At 38.6% G+C, this 14,017-nt stretch overlaps 1 pseudogene; it reads right to left on the bottom strand.

Moving 5' to 3' along the window:
* Positions 1 to 8,575: 8,575 nt before the first annotated feature.
* LOC138154703 (COP9 signalosome complex subunit 8 pseudogene) lies at positions 8,576 to 9,648 on the bottom strand (annotated as a pseudogene).
* Between the last annotated feature and the right edge of the window lie 4,369 nt (positions 9,649 to 14,017).

Here is a 14,017-nt window from a genome sequence, read left to right as displayed (position 1 = left end):
CTCCTCCTGTCTGTCCTCTCTCTCCTTTCACCCTTTTCCACATCACCAGTTTTTTTCTTATGTCTTACCACCTCCCTTAATCTGCCCTCCCTTCTGTCAGTCCCCACTTCTACTCCACCCCCTTTACTTATCTTCCCTCCTACCTCCTTGCCAAGTAATAATGATGTAATGGCAAGCAAAGAAGTACTTAGCATCTTGTTTCAGCTTTTTGATTATTTAGCACCTTGTTTCAGTTCAAGTTTCTTTTAACCCTTGCCTGTGATTATATCAAGTGCTTGTTAAGAAATAGAACTTGCAAACGCCACAACTTGTGAACCCCAGAACTTGTGAACTCCTGTTGCATCAGCAACAGGAAGGGGTGGAACAGGGAGGAGTTAGTTACCATATATAAGGAGAAGCCCAAGCTGGGAAAGAGCAGAACTGAGAAGATAACTCTTGTGGTAAAAACTTGTGGTATTCCAGCACTTTGTTTGTCTCTTCTGTCTGTGTTCATTTTTGTTTGTAATACTTTGTATGGAAGCCCTGGGACGTTACTGGAAGTCCTGAAAAAGGATTTTCTGGTTGTCTGTTTATAGAACTCCTGGAGGAGGGTTTCCTGGGACTTTACTAATGATTTGTGTTGACCTCTTGGACTTTGTGGGTCTGTGTTGATTTATACATTGATGATTTATTGTATTCTTTAAGGAGTTGTTTCATTCAATGGATTTTTATATTTCCTTTTCCATTTGGCCAATTCTACTTTTAAAGCAGTTTTCCAGGATATTGACACCTTTTTTTCATAATTCTTTTGTATCATTCATTTCTTTACCCGTTTTTTCTCCTCCCTCTCTTATATGGTTTTTAAGTTCCTTTTGGAGCTCTTCCATGAGTTCTTTCTGAGCTTGAGACCATTTCCCATTTTTCTTTGGAGTTCTACCCATATATATTTTGACATTGTTGTTCTCTTCTGAGGCCTTCTCTGTCACCATAATAGTTTTCAATGGTCAGATTCTTTTTTTCTTTGTTTTTTGCTCATTTTTTTTGGTGGGGGGGGGCTTTTTCCTTCCTTTTAAATTTGAGCTCTGTACCTGTGGTAGAAGAAGCACCACAGGCTTTGGGTATTTACCTGGTGTTGTGCTGATGTTGTCCTGAAGCCCATGGGGGACCCTTAAGTCTGGTGCTGTGCTAAGGGGGTGGGATGAGATTGGTTGGCACTGCTGGAGGCCATAGAAGTTTGTCAGCTTAGTTGGTGCTGACCTGGGATCCTAGTGGTGGTGTCTGGCATGTATAGATGTCTAGTGATGTGTTTCTGCATCTCCCCATTGCTATACTGAAACATGTGGGAATCTGACCTCTGGAGGCTGCCAGTTTGCCTTGGGGCTATGCTGAAGTGTAGTAGGGCTGGTGCTGGCTGGTGGCTGCCTCTGTTTTATGACCTTGAATGCCCTTTCCTCTCATCTTCACACTACTTATGCTTTGCTGAAACCCACCTCTGGGTTATTTCCCCCATCCACCTTCTCCAATCTTACTCTTAGGCTCTTGAGAACAGTTAAAGAAAGTCAAAGATCTGTGCCATTATAATTTTACGTTACATATTCTCACCTGTGCCCTTAGTTTTCCCAGTACTACTTTGTTATTTCTTGACTCACATTCTCCACATTGGCTATCTAAACCTCCTCTTCACTCTTTAAGTCATTCATTTATAGCTTCCATTATGCTTAGCAGAGGACTTTGCCTCACATCTTATCAAGAAAATTGAGGCCATTTGTTAGGAACCCTGTTTTCCCCAATTGTATGGTTTCATACTCAGCAATATTATCCCTCCTTCTCCCTCTACTCGTTCTAAAGATGACTTCCTTGCCAAGACCAACCTCTTGAGCTGTGACTTTAATCTTGCATCTCTTCACCTCTTCTGGCAATTTGTTCACTTCTTGTCTTTTCTAGGGCCAATCCTATGAATTGGTTAACTCTATCTAGGAATTTTGTCCATAATTATAACTAGCTTACATATCTGTGATACTTAATGGTTACGCAGTACATAACACATGTATTATCTGACTTAATCTTGATACCAACCTGTGGGGGAGATACAAGTGCGAGTTTGATTATCTCATTTTACAGATGATGAAAATGTTCAATTGAATCAAATTTAATTGCCTTACCTTAAGTTACTGGACTAGCAAGTGTCAAATCTTGAATTCAACCTCAGGTCTTCTGCCTCCAAATTAAGTACATTTTCCTTTATACTTCCTTGTTTCATAACAGTTCTGGGCACCAGAGTTTATTTGACTTTTCAAAGAGGAAAATTCTGGAAATGCTTGTATGATATTGATTGGAAATTCCAAATCAATACAGAATTGAAATCGTTTTTAGGAACCCCTTGGATTAAAAAGGAACTTGAACAAAACTAGATAGATCCAAGTCATTGTTTGAGTATAGACTCGAGATAAACCTTCAGAGAAGAAAGATAAGGTAAAGTTTACTAAGACAAATCAGAAGAGCTACCTACATGTTGACTTGGTCAAGTCATTATTCTTTGTCACAGTTTCTTCATCTAGAAAAATCATTAGAGTAGATGATCTTTAAGGTCCCCTCTAACTCTAAATCCTATTAAACTAGGTCCCATAACCTAAATCTAGCCCCCTACTGTGGTACAAACCAATCCTGTTACCTGGGGCCATTTTGTATCTCTGACCTTTTGTACCAGCTAGCACCCCAGTGTCCTCAGAGTGGCGGCCAACACAGGTTCTTAGATTTGCTTTGCTAAAGGAAAGCAACTCAAAATGGGTTAATAAGCTTACTTTAATCAATCAAACATATATCGTTTACCTAGTTCAGGGGGAAAAGGTCAGCACCCTGAACTTCAGAGTATACAGAGGTTACAAGCATAAGTTACAAGAACATTTCAACAGACAGGCTTCCAAACTGTCCAACCATTACATGCATCCATATCTAATCCCAGTTACCAGAGAGGGAAGCATCAACATCTGGGTTTTCAAAGCTGGGGGGCTCTCAACGGCTTCCCAGAATCTCATCTGATCAAATCACACAACACTTCTCAAAGTGAGCCCCAAAACAAAGCCTCAAATCAGGGTTTATATAGCCCACTCCTGGCTCAGAGAATGTAACAACCTTCTTGACCCACTGGCCAATCACAAAGTATCTCCTGAGAAACAAGTATCCACCACAGGCTCCAGGTGCACTTAAGCCTAGGGGCAGGGAAGATCTTAAAAATTTACATTCCCATTACAACTTTAGATTACTCACTTGTAGAATAATATTTGGATTGGATAAGCTTAAAAGGTTTTTTCTTTGATATTTGATTAGATCTTTGATCCTAACTGGTTTCTTCTATCAGTACATATCATATGCCACTTTGTACAATTTTTATCTATATTCTTCTAAAGATCTTTCACAGAGCATATATTTAATACACTGGAAACCTTCCTCTAATTCCAATTCTTAACATTTTTTTATGTGTCATAGACTCCTTTGGAACTTTGATTAAGCCTATGGACTCCTTATCAGAATAACACTTTTAAACAAATAAAATAAAAAATATAGGTTTAGAAATGAAACCAATTAGGGGTGGACAGGTAGCACAGCAAGTAATAGCACCAGCCACAGTGTCGGGGTGACCTGGGGATTGAATCTGGGCTCATACTTAGCACCACACCCAGAAATAACTGGCCTTGTAACCTTGAGCAAGTTACTTAACCCCAATTGCTTAAAAAAAAAAAGAAATGAAACCAATTATATTATAATATAGTTATCAAAATATTTTGAAAAAACAAAACCTCATTCACCCAAGGTTAAGAACCCTTGCTCTGGGTTTTTTTTTTAATATATATTTTATGTGTACAAATAAAGGAACAGTGGATAAAGCTTTGAGTCTAGAGTAAGAAAAGATCTAATTTCAAATCCTGTATCACTTACTATCTGCATAACCCTGGGCAATTCACTTAACCTCAGTTTTCTCATCTCATATCCCAGGATTGTTGTGATGATCAAGTGAGATAATAATTGTGAAGTGCTAAGCACAGGGTCTAACACAAAGTAAGCATTATATAAGAGTTACTATAGTTCCAAATTTATGTGTGGAGGGAACAGCTTTACATATCTCACTAAATGCCTTAGGAGACAATACAGCTGCCTTCAAAGTTATCATACCACTTTTTTTTTTTTTTTAGTAAATCCCCTTAAAGAGTTTATTAGCATCTCATATGCAAGTATATGCTACACTGATCTTCTATCACCTTTACATTTCAAAAGGTACAATCTTCATATATTTGTAAAGACTAATTTATTTTGTAAAACTTGCATTCTTTCTGAAGTTATGATTTTTACTTGTAATGTAGATACAGGCATTTGAAATTCATCAACACAACTTTTCATTAGCTAATTAGTCACCAATTTGTGATACCACAAAACAATCCTTCTCTTCCATGGTGGACAAATCCTCTAAAAACAGTTGCATAACACAAACCAAGTCATTTAATTAACTAAGTAGATATGGTAACTAAAGATTTTACAGGTAGCTAATCTCTTATAATCTATCCATAACTTCTCTTGTCCTTGTTAAATAGGCAATTAGAATGCATAGATTTTTTCTTTCCTTTTATTCCATTTCAACTTTCTGTTACTCTTTCTTATGTTGCTAAAAATCCCAGACTTAGCACCTTTTCAATAGCTATAAGTAGCAAATGAGGGTAAAGTTCTATTATTTTCTAGATAATTTAAAGTGGATTTTCCAGTGTGTGTGTGTGTGTGTGTGTGTGTGTGTGTTTCAGATGCTAGGGCTCTTATGATATATTGTGGATAATGGATTTCTTTGTATATTTCATGTTAGTCAAAGTTATGATGCAGATTTTCTCTCATGCAATTGTTTTAAGTCAAGGATAGTTATAAACAGAGATTCAAAAGTTCCTGACAAAATTTACATGATCAAGACCTTAAGTAAATCTAATGTATCTTCATATGGCATAGATTTTCTGTTCATTCACTATTTTTGTACACTCATACTTGAATTACTATTGGGCACACAATTATTGGTACACATTTCTGTTGAAAGTAGGAATGAGAGCAATGACAAAGATGTTAGTGTTTTAGGAATGAGTTATGTATCCTATTCTCTGAAATGGAATATCTAAATCATTATATGCCAGAAGTGGCCTTTAGTCAAAACTTTGGATTCTAGGTAATAGGGTACAGTTACCTCCACTTAAATTCTATTGTAATGCCTGCTTTATGAGTTCAGGTGATCTTAGGTTCATGAAAGCTAGGCCAGCAGGGAACAAGCTCTGGTGATGTCCAGATTTTAGCTTTGGGGTCAGTGGTGGGTTATCATCTGAAGGGCAATCTAAGTTCAGAGATAATTCATCACCTGAATGCTATTGTTTTTGTCCTTCATTCTTGAAGAAGACCAATGACATCAGGAAGTTGATGCCATGATTTGCAAGTGAATTGAATTTAAAGTAAGGGACAGCTGTGCAAAATCACCAGCCTCACTCTCTCCTCCAGAGCCATCTGGGTCCAGTGGCAAGATATAGATAAGGATGACTGAAGATGACCCTGGGTGCAGTGGGAGAACTTGGCCTTTTTAAAATAAGATCTTTCCCAGGTCTCAGTTTGACTGAGACAATGCCCATTTAGTGATTAAGGCTAGGTAAGAAATGATGCAAAGAATGACTTCTTTTCCTTGTTTAAAAAGAAATCATCTGGGAAGGGAAGACCCTATGGGTTTCTGGGCAAATCAGAAACAATTGCTGTTCATATTCACTCTGAGTCATCAGAGCCAAACAATGATCAAGTGGGGCTACGCTAGTCAATGAGAGCCAGAGTGATTTGGGTCTAAGGCATAGTTCTGGCTACCAGGTAAGCAATGTTTTGACCTGGGGAACTAATTAGTAACATCTCTGGGGAGAAACTAGCCATGTTGATGAGGTCAGAGATCTGTTGGAGGGAAAAAAGGGAAATTGCTTGAGCAAGTCACTTGTATGCTCTGGATCTGTTTCTTATCCATATCAGTAATAAGAGCCATTATTTATGTAGGTTTGCAAAAGCACTTTGTGCATGTAATATCATTTCATGCTTTTAAAAGCAATCCTGTGAGTTTGATGCCATTTTTATTCCCATTTTGCAGAAAAGGAAACTGTCTGACTAAGGTTAATCGACTTTCTTACCATCACCTAGCTAAGTAAGTATCTCTGGTGGGATTTGAACTCAGGTCTTCCTAACTCCAAGTTCAGTGTTCTACCACTGTGCTGCCTACCTATAAGAAATTGGATTAATTCATTTCTAAAATCTATTTTAGCCCTAAGATTCCATGGTTTCTATTATGGGGCAGTACCCAATCTTTCACAGTACAAAAACTAGGAAAAAAAAAGTTCTTCCATTGTTTGAACTAGAAAGGAGATTGCTTATTTTAAATAGACAACATGAAAAAGAAAAAATAAAAATGAAAGTTACTTCAAGTTTCTATTCCAGGTAAAATTCCCACACTGTAATTAAGAAGCAGTTTTTTGTAAAACTGATTTTCAAAACATGTAGCATTTTGATGTGACTTTTTCATAAAGCTGGAGAAATGGAGATATAGAAGATTTAAAAACCGTGAAGCTTATGTTTGATATTTATAAAATATTTGTCTCTTATATTTTAATTAATACAGTAAGTACATTTAAAAAATAAAATTTCATTAAGGACTCTGTAGTATTTCTGCATTGCACAGTAAAATATTCTAAAAGAAACAAAACAAATATATATATATGCATATACTCATGTATGTATAGTTATGCTTGTATATATTCATATATGCATGTGTATACATATATAAATACATACAATGTGTGTGTGTCTTAGTGTATGTCTTAGTTCCAGTCAGTTTAAGTGCCATTAGTTCTTTTATTTAAATCAAAATTTCAATATCCTTTCTTCCTATTTCAATTGTCTCACCCTAGTACTGGATCAAATTAGCCCACATTTCATTCACTTTCATGTCATCAAACTATATAGAGAGTATTAGAACTGAAGGTTTTAGATCTCATCTAGTTCAAAAAAAAAACTCACATTTTACAATCTTTTCATCCCCTCCCCCTATCTCCATAGTCCTCAATACAATCTAAGTCTCTCTCCTCCCAAATCAACAAAGATATATTAAACCTCTGCTATGTACAAAAATTTGTGCTAAATGGTGTGGTGAAAACAGACAAACAATATCTGCTCTAGAATCTTATCACCCTTGTCAAGTTACCTAACTTCTCTTAGACAGAATTTATTGTTGTTCAGTTGTGTCCAACTCTCTGTGACCCCATTTTGGGTTGTCTCAGCAAGGATACTGGAGTGGTTAGTCATTTTCTTCTCCAATTCATTTTACAGATGAGGAAACTGAAGGACACAGGGTTAAGTAACTTGCCCAGGGTCCCACAACTAGTAAGTATCTGAAGACACATTTGAACTCAACAAGATGAATCTTCCTAACTTTAGGCTCAGCACTCTATCCACTAGATGCCCTTTGGACTCACTATACTGATTTATAAAATGAGAGGGTGTAGTAGCCAAATTAAGACAACCAGATAAAGTGGAATGAGTAATGGTTTTATAGTTAGAGAACCTGAATTAAAATCCCAACTCTTCCACTTACTGCCTAAGTGACCTTGGGGAAGTAAATTCCTGTTTTTCAGTCACAAATCCTTATCCTGTGAAAGTTTTGAGAAAAGGTTGGACTAAAGTTCCTTCCAACTTGGAGTCTACATCTTTATTTATTCCAATTGTAGAGCAAAGTTATATTCCTGCTAGGCTATAATTTGAAATGACTACTGTTGGACCAGGAGTAAACTTCTCAATTTAGATTTTTAAGTGTTCTATTAATTGATCCCACCTTCGTTATCCATACTTGAACCATACCATTTTTATCCAACTGATCTTATTGTCCATCATGACTACTGTGTTGCTCTCTTGAGTCTGGGATGACCTACCTTTCCTATATACCTTTTCAAATCTTCCACTTCTATCAAGGTCTTGTCCAATTTCTGCCACCTAGAGGAAACTTGACTCTGAAATTTATTATTTTTTTTCGTCATGAATTTGCAAAATTCTATTTTAAACAGAATCATAATGGGCATCCAAGTTGCATCCTTCCAAATACAGGGCCAACTTTAAACTCCAGAATTTCAAGGACATTGTTCTTGGAGCTTGACAGTGAGGCCTAGGTCCACTCTGCAATGTGCCTTCTTTCTTAAGCATCTTCCTAGTGAGCCAATTCAGCAAAGATAGGCCCATTCTTCCCTCTAGACCCAGCACCAAGGGGACCACCTAAAAGCATGGGCCCAAATGCCAATGCTCTTATCAAGCTCTCCGGGAGTTCAAGGAATAGAGAGGGGCCGAGGTATGAATGTGCTTCTCATTCAGGAAGGTGCACTAAGGGCATGGTATTAAACCACTCCAGGAACAACTTTGGACTCCTCATTTCTCTTCTTTGGAAACTTTGCAGATGGCCCTGACTGAACCAGGCCCCTCATCGCCAGTGTTCTCACTCCTTCTCTGAGAAGTCTGTCCTCTTTCCACTCTCCCTGTCAGGGCTTCTGTCCCCACTTGTGGCATGCTCCTCACTGCCAGCAGTGGGTGCACTGAAGAAATCAGCAGAGAAGAGCTAAGATTTGCCAAGCCAGTTGCTAATATAAGGAGATAATTGTCTTTGCTGACCTACTGCATTTTACATCCACAGAAGGAGACAGCTATGTTTCCCCATCAGGAATCATTACAAGATAAGACCTAACCACGTAATACTGTTGTACTCCAAATTAATAAATATATGGGACTAGGAAGCCATTCAAAGGTGAATTCTGCACAATGTTTAAGGACCAAAAATATATGTATCTAACATATCTATTTTATCCCATGTTCTTATAAAGAATGTTGGTGTATTTCACCCAACAGAACACAATGAAAATGGTGCTTTTCCGGATGGGTCAGTACACAGGATTCCAAGTTTGATCTTGAACAGAAAAGTTGATGAGTCAATTTTCAAGAAAAGGCACATAGTTGGTCAATCTGGCTAACTGTTGTTCGTTGGGGATTGGTGGAACTGGAGCAGGTTCTGATAAAGGAATAAATCTGTTAAAGGAAACATCCAGGGAACCAGGCATCTTGGGCATCACCCTCCTGGTGCTGGAGTTGGCCTGCCATCCTTGTTCCAAGACACCTTTCACTGCTTCTTTTACAGGAAGTTCCACAAATGCTGTGAAGTCATCAGTGATGATGGAGGTGTAGGCCTGAGAAAGCAGGGCAAAGGCTCTTCTTCTTGTGGCATCTCTGAGAGCCTCCATGATGGACTGAATGGTCTCAGACCACTGATGGGAGCTGGTGGTTGTGTAGATTCCTGGGAAATCTCTCTGCCAGATTTTCTGTCCTACTGACCAGATTCCCCCAAGCTTGGAATTTGTGGATTTTATGGCAGGAGGAATTCTCTTCCACAGGTATCAGGCATTATTAATGTCGTTGTGCAGCAGGTACAGGGCCAGAAGCTGCCCGTAGACGGGGGTGTGGCGATGCCTCTGCGGGCCTCGAGCTCCTGGTTCTTGCACTGGTCCAGCAGCTTCTTGAAGCTGAAGGCGGCGTTGTCCGCCATGAAGGCCACGGGCATCTTCCCGCCTGCGCTGGGCCTGGACCTCCTCCTGCCCTCCTGTGCCGCAGCCTCAGGCCCGGCCCTGGAGCTCTCCACCATCTGCAGACTCCAGGATCCCACGGGCAGCGTCGCACCAAGAATGATGAGCTCTCTGAAATTCATTATTAACATTTCTTTTCTCTAAATTGACATAACATTTATAGTCTATATAGGACACTGAAACAGCGATTTTCTCAAATCTTGCCTCCTCAATTAGATTATAAGTTCTTCAAGGGCACAAACTATCTTCTACTTCATTCATATCTTTTATGCCTCAAGGGAATCTGGGAATTGTAGTGTTTAGTATGGCAATGGAAAACTAATAGAGTTGTAGAATCAGAATACACATACCTAATATACATTATTAAGAATCATACTCCAAGAGTTTGAAGGGTCTTCAGAAATAGAATTGTACAATATGAGAATTGGAAGGGTCCTCAACAACAATCTAATACCACCCATTTATGAAGGGAAGTCCCACTGTAGCATACCTGGGAAGTGAGGAATGCTAAAAAAAACCAACTAGTCGAAGGAGATTCCCACAAAAGACAAAAGGTGGGGAAGCTAGGTGGTACAGTGAATACAGCACTGGCCTTGGAATCAGGCGGACCTGAGTTCAAATCCAGTCTACGACACCTGACACATTTACTAGCTGTGTGACCTTGGGTAAGTCATTTAACCCCAACTGCCCTGCCTCCCCCACTCCAAAAAGACAAAACAAACAAACAAAAGGTATGAACTAAACTTATTTTAAACAATAAAATGAAGAGGTTGGACTATATTATCTCTAATTCTCTAAAATTCTATGATGCTATGCTGTGATAATATGATGTTACTTTTAAGACAAACTCTTTCTCCTTTCTGTCAGTCTTTGACAAGATTGATTACCAAAAGCTGATATGTGGCTGAAATGAGGCAGATTTCATGAGCTCATCCGGGAACCAAGGGAACCTAGCTGTGCCAAGTAAAGAATCTCTAAAGTCTGAGACAATTGCATGAAGGAAATTTTCCTGAACTCATGATCTAACCACACTGGTTATCTCTGTTTCTCATACATAGCATTCCATCTCCATCTCCATCTCCATCTCCATCTCCATCTCCATCTCCATCCCTTTGTACTGGTTGTTCCCGATGCCTGGCGTTCACTCTGTCCTCACTGCTGCCTCATATAATTCTTCTCCTCCTTTAGGATTGTAATGTAATGCCAAAAGAAGGCAACTTCCCAGGTTCAAAATACCAGCATAGGTGCTCTCTATTTTATTTAGTGACAAACCAAGAACAGAGAAGATCAAAACATGACATCATTCCAAATACAGCATTTACTAAGTGTGATTAAATAATCTCCAAGTACTACCCCACCCCAGGATCTTCCAATCATTCAATCAATTACAAAGTCTCTGTTCTAAATACTTCTCCACCTCTAGGCTATACCTTAATTAAGTCCACCACAAAGCCCCTCTTCTCAAATGGAGATTAGTTTCCAAACATAAGGTCAAAAGTTCCCCACCCCTGGATCACAATTGAATCTACCCCAGAGTTACATCAAGTTTAAACACAGCACTTAATACCCAAATGGAGGTCTTTTCTTCATCTTGACACGAGGCAAGTTCTCAGCAATCTTAGTTCCTGGGGAGACAAGGCTTAGCAAGGCCATAAGATACATTGCCAGTCCCTTCATGAATTTGTCCTCTGTCTGTAGAACAGTCCTAGAACCCCTGAACACATTAGCAAAGCCCTCTCCCAGGATTTCTGTAAACATACAACAAGAAAATCCTTCTTCAGGGCTTCTGAACCAACAGAAAGGTTCCCAGACCCCTGCAACAACAGCACTGTCCCTCACCAGTGGACAGTATTCACTCTCTGTCTGCAGGACAGTCTCAGGGCTTCTTAACCAAATGCCAGGTTCCAGGACTTCTTCAACAAAAGGACTGTCTTTCACCAGTGGACAAATCTGGCAAAACAACATCAAAACAGACAGACAAAGTACCAGCAAAACAGCCATGTCTCCTCAGTCCTTGGCAGCTCAGGGGGCAGGTCTCAAAAGTCCAGGGCAATTCAAAGCGGCCACCAGCAATTCTCTTAGTCTCTCTCTCTCCACGAGGTGCTGCTTCCAAAAAGATCTTCCGCCTCTCTCTAGTGTCTCTCCAAATCTACATCACCAGCTCCTCCCAATTCAGGACTTTCTTTTCACATCAACAAGCCCATCCCACAGGTGGGATTAACAAACTCTGGGTTTTAACACAATCAATTTGAAAACCAAGCCAATACAGGGGAATCTTTAATTGCCATTACTATCACAAGGATGTAGCTCAAACACCATCCTCTGCACGAAGTCTTTCAGGACCCTTAAAACTTCTAGTGTTTTCTGTCCCAAACTACCTTGTATTTAACTACTTTCTATATAGTTGTGTTATTTCACTTTATTTTTATACTATATATATTTATGCATAAACTTGTCTCTCACATTAGAAGAAGAGTTTCTTATGAATATGGATTGTTTTTGTTTCTGCAATTTTATTCCCAGCATCTGACACTGTTCCTTGAAAATAATAGGTGCTTAATAATTAATATTTGTTGACTCACTGGGTTGATAGAACAAGATTAAGCCAATGTGAGCTGGAGCAAATGTACCAGTATATACAGTAGTAGCATAACCTTGAAATTGATGATGGTAGTCTTGAAATCTGTTCTTGTGGTCATGTCCTCCCAGGAATTAAAAAGTTCAACATAGTCTCAGACTGGAACCTTTAGAGGGATCAAATGTGGATTTGGAAGTTTGTAAATCACTTATATCAGAAAACTTCACTTATTAATATATTGCTGTTATGTGTAGGCATATGTCTACCTTAACCATTTTTCCTTTGCTATAGTACATATATTTAAGTAAACTTAGAATAAACACCTAAAATAATAATTTTCTTCCCAATGGGAAGAAATATCACTGTGTTTTTTTGAGTACGACAAGAAACTTGAGATGGTAGAAATGTCATTGGACTTGTAGTCTGAAAGCATGACTTCTCAGACTGGGCCTATCCCATTACTGCCTATATAATCTTGGACAAATAACTTCACCTCTTTTTACCTCAGTTCTCTCATCTCTACAGTGAGAGGTTTGGATTAATAAATCTCTAAGGTCCCATCCAACTCCAATATCCTGTGTGATTTGGTGTCTATGTATAGATGTCTTAAAGGGTTTAACCAAATCAATTTTCCACAAGTTAACTACCTATTAGACAAGTAGCACAGAATAAGAAAAATCGTTCTTTCTGCTTCCAAAACTTTCTCCCTGATGCTTAATCTTAAACTTTCTCTCTAATGTTTAAATGAAACACTGGAATCTTTCCACACCTGGCCACACATACACCCAACTCCCACCCCTACACAGATACACAGATACATACAACACACAACTCTTTTTAAAACAACAACAACAAACTGCATTTAAAATCAAGACTTCATGACTGTGGGCATATTCAAATTAATTCAATGGTCATTTATTTCTCACCTACTCCATACAACTCACAGTGTTACATGCTAAGGGGGATAATAAAGGACATTATGACAAAGTATGAGAATCATAAAATCTCAAATTTGGAAGACATTTCCTAGTTCTTAATTAGAAAGGCCCCCTGAGCTCAATCAGAATAAATGTAATTCCTCTTTCCCAGGCCTCTTTTTAAACCTTTGAATAATTAAAGATAGTTATTGCATCACTCTCAAATCTTTTCTTTTTTAAAAAATTATTTATTTATTTTTAGTTTTCAACATTCATTTCCACAAGATTTTGTTACAATTTTTTTCTCCCCGTCTTTCCCCTACCCCCAAATAGCAAGTCTACTGAATACCCCTTCCCCCAATCTGTTCTCTCTTATATCCTCCCCCATGACTCCCCTAACTTTCAAGTAGGACAAGATGGGTTTCAATTCCCAAGTACCTGTATATCTTATTTTCCAGTTGCATGTAAAAAAACAAATTTTTAAACATTCGTTTTTAAAACTTTGAGTTCCAGATTTTCCCCTTCTTCCCTCTTCACCTATCCCTACTGGGAATATAAGCAATTCAATATAGGTTAAACATGTGTAGTTACTCAAATCATTTCCATAGTATTGTGGAAGACTATATTTCTTCCCTCCATCCTATCCTGTCCCCTACTTATTCTATTTTTTCCTTTGACCCTATCCCTTTTCAAAAAGGTTTGCTTCTAACTACCCTCTCCCCCAATCTGCCCTCCCTTCTATCATTTCCCCTCTTATCCCCTATCCCTCCCCATTTTCCTGTAGGGTAAGATACCCAATTGAGTGTGTATGTTATTCCTTCCTTAAGCTAAAGTCAATGAGAATCAGGTTGTCCGATTCCCTTTCATCTTCCTATTCTTCC

This window comes from Petaurus breviceps, unplaced genomic scaffold (assembly GCF_028583685.1).
Source record: "Petaurus breviceps papuanus isolate PSGF00001 unplaced genomic scaffold, PetGlider_PUasm1.0 91133, whole genome shotgun sequence".
NCBI lineage: Eukaryota > Metazoa > Chordata > Mammalia > Diprotodontia > Petauridae > Petaurus > Petaurus breviceps.
The sequence above is the reverse complement of the archived record's forward strand: the minus strand, read 5'-3'. Positions and strand labels throughout refer to the sequence as shown.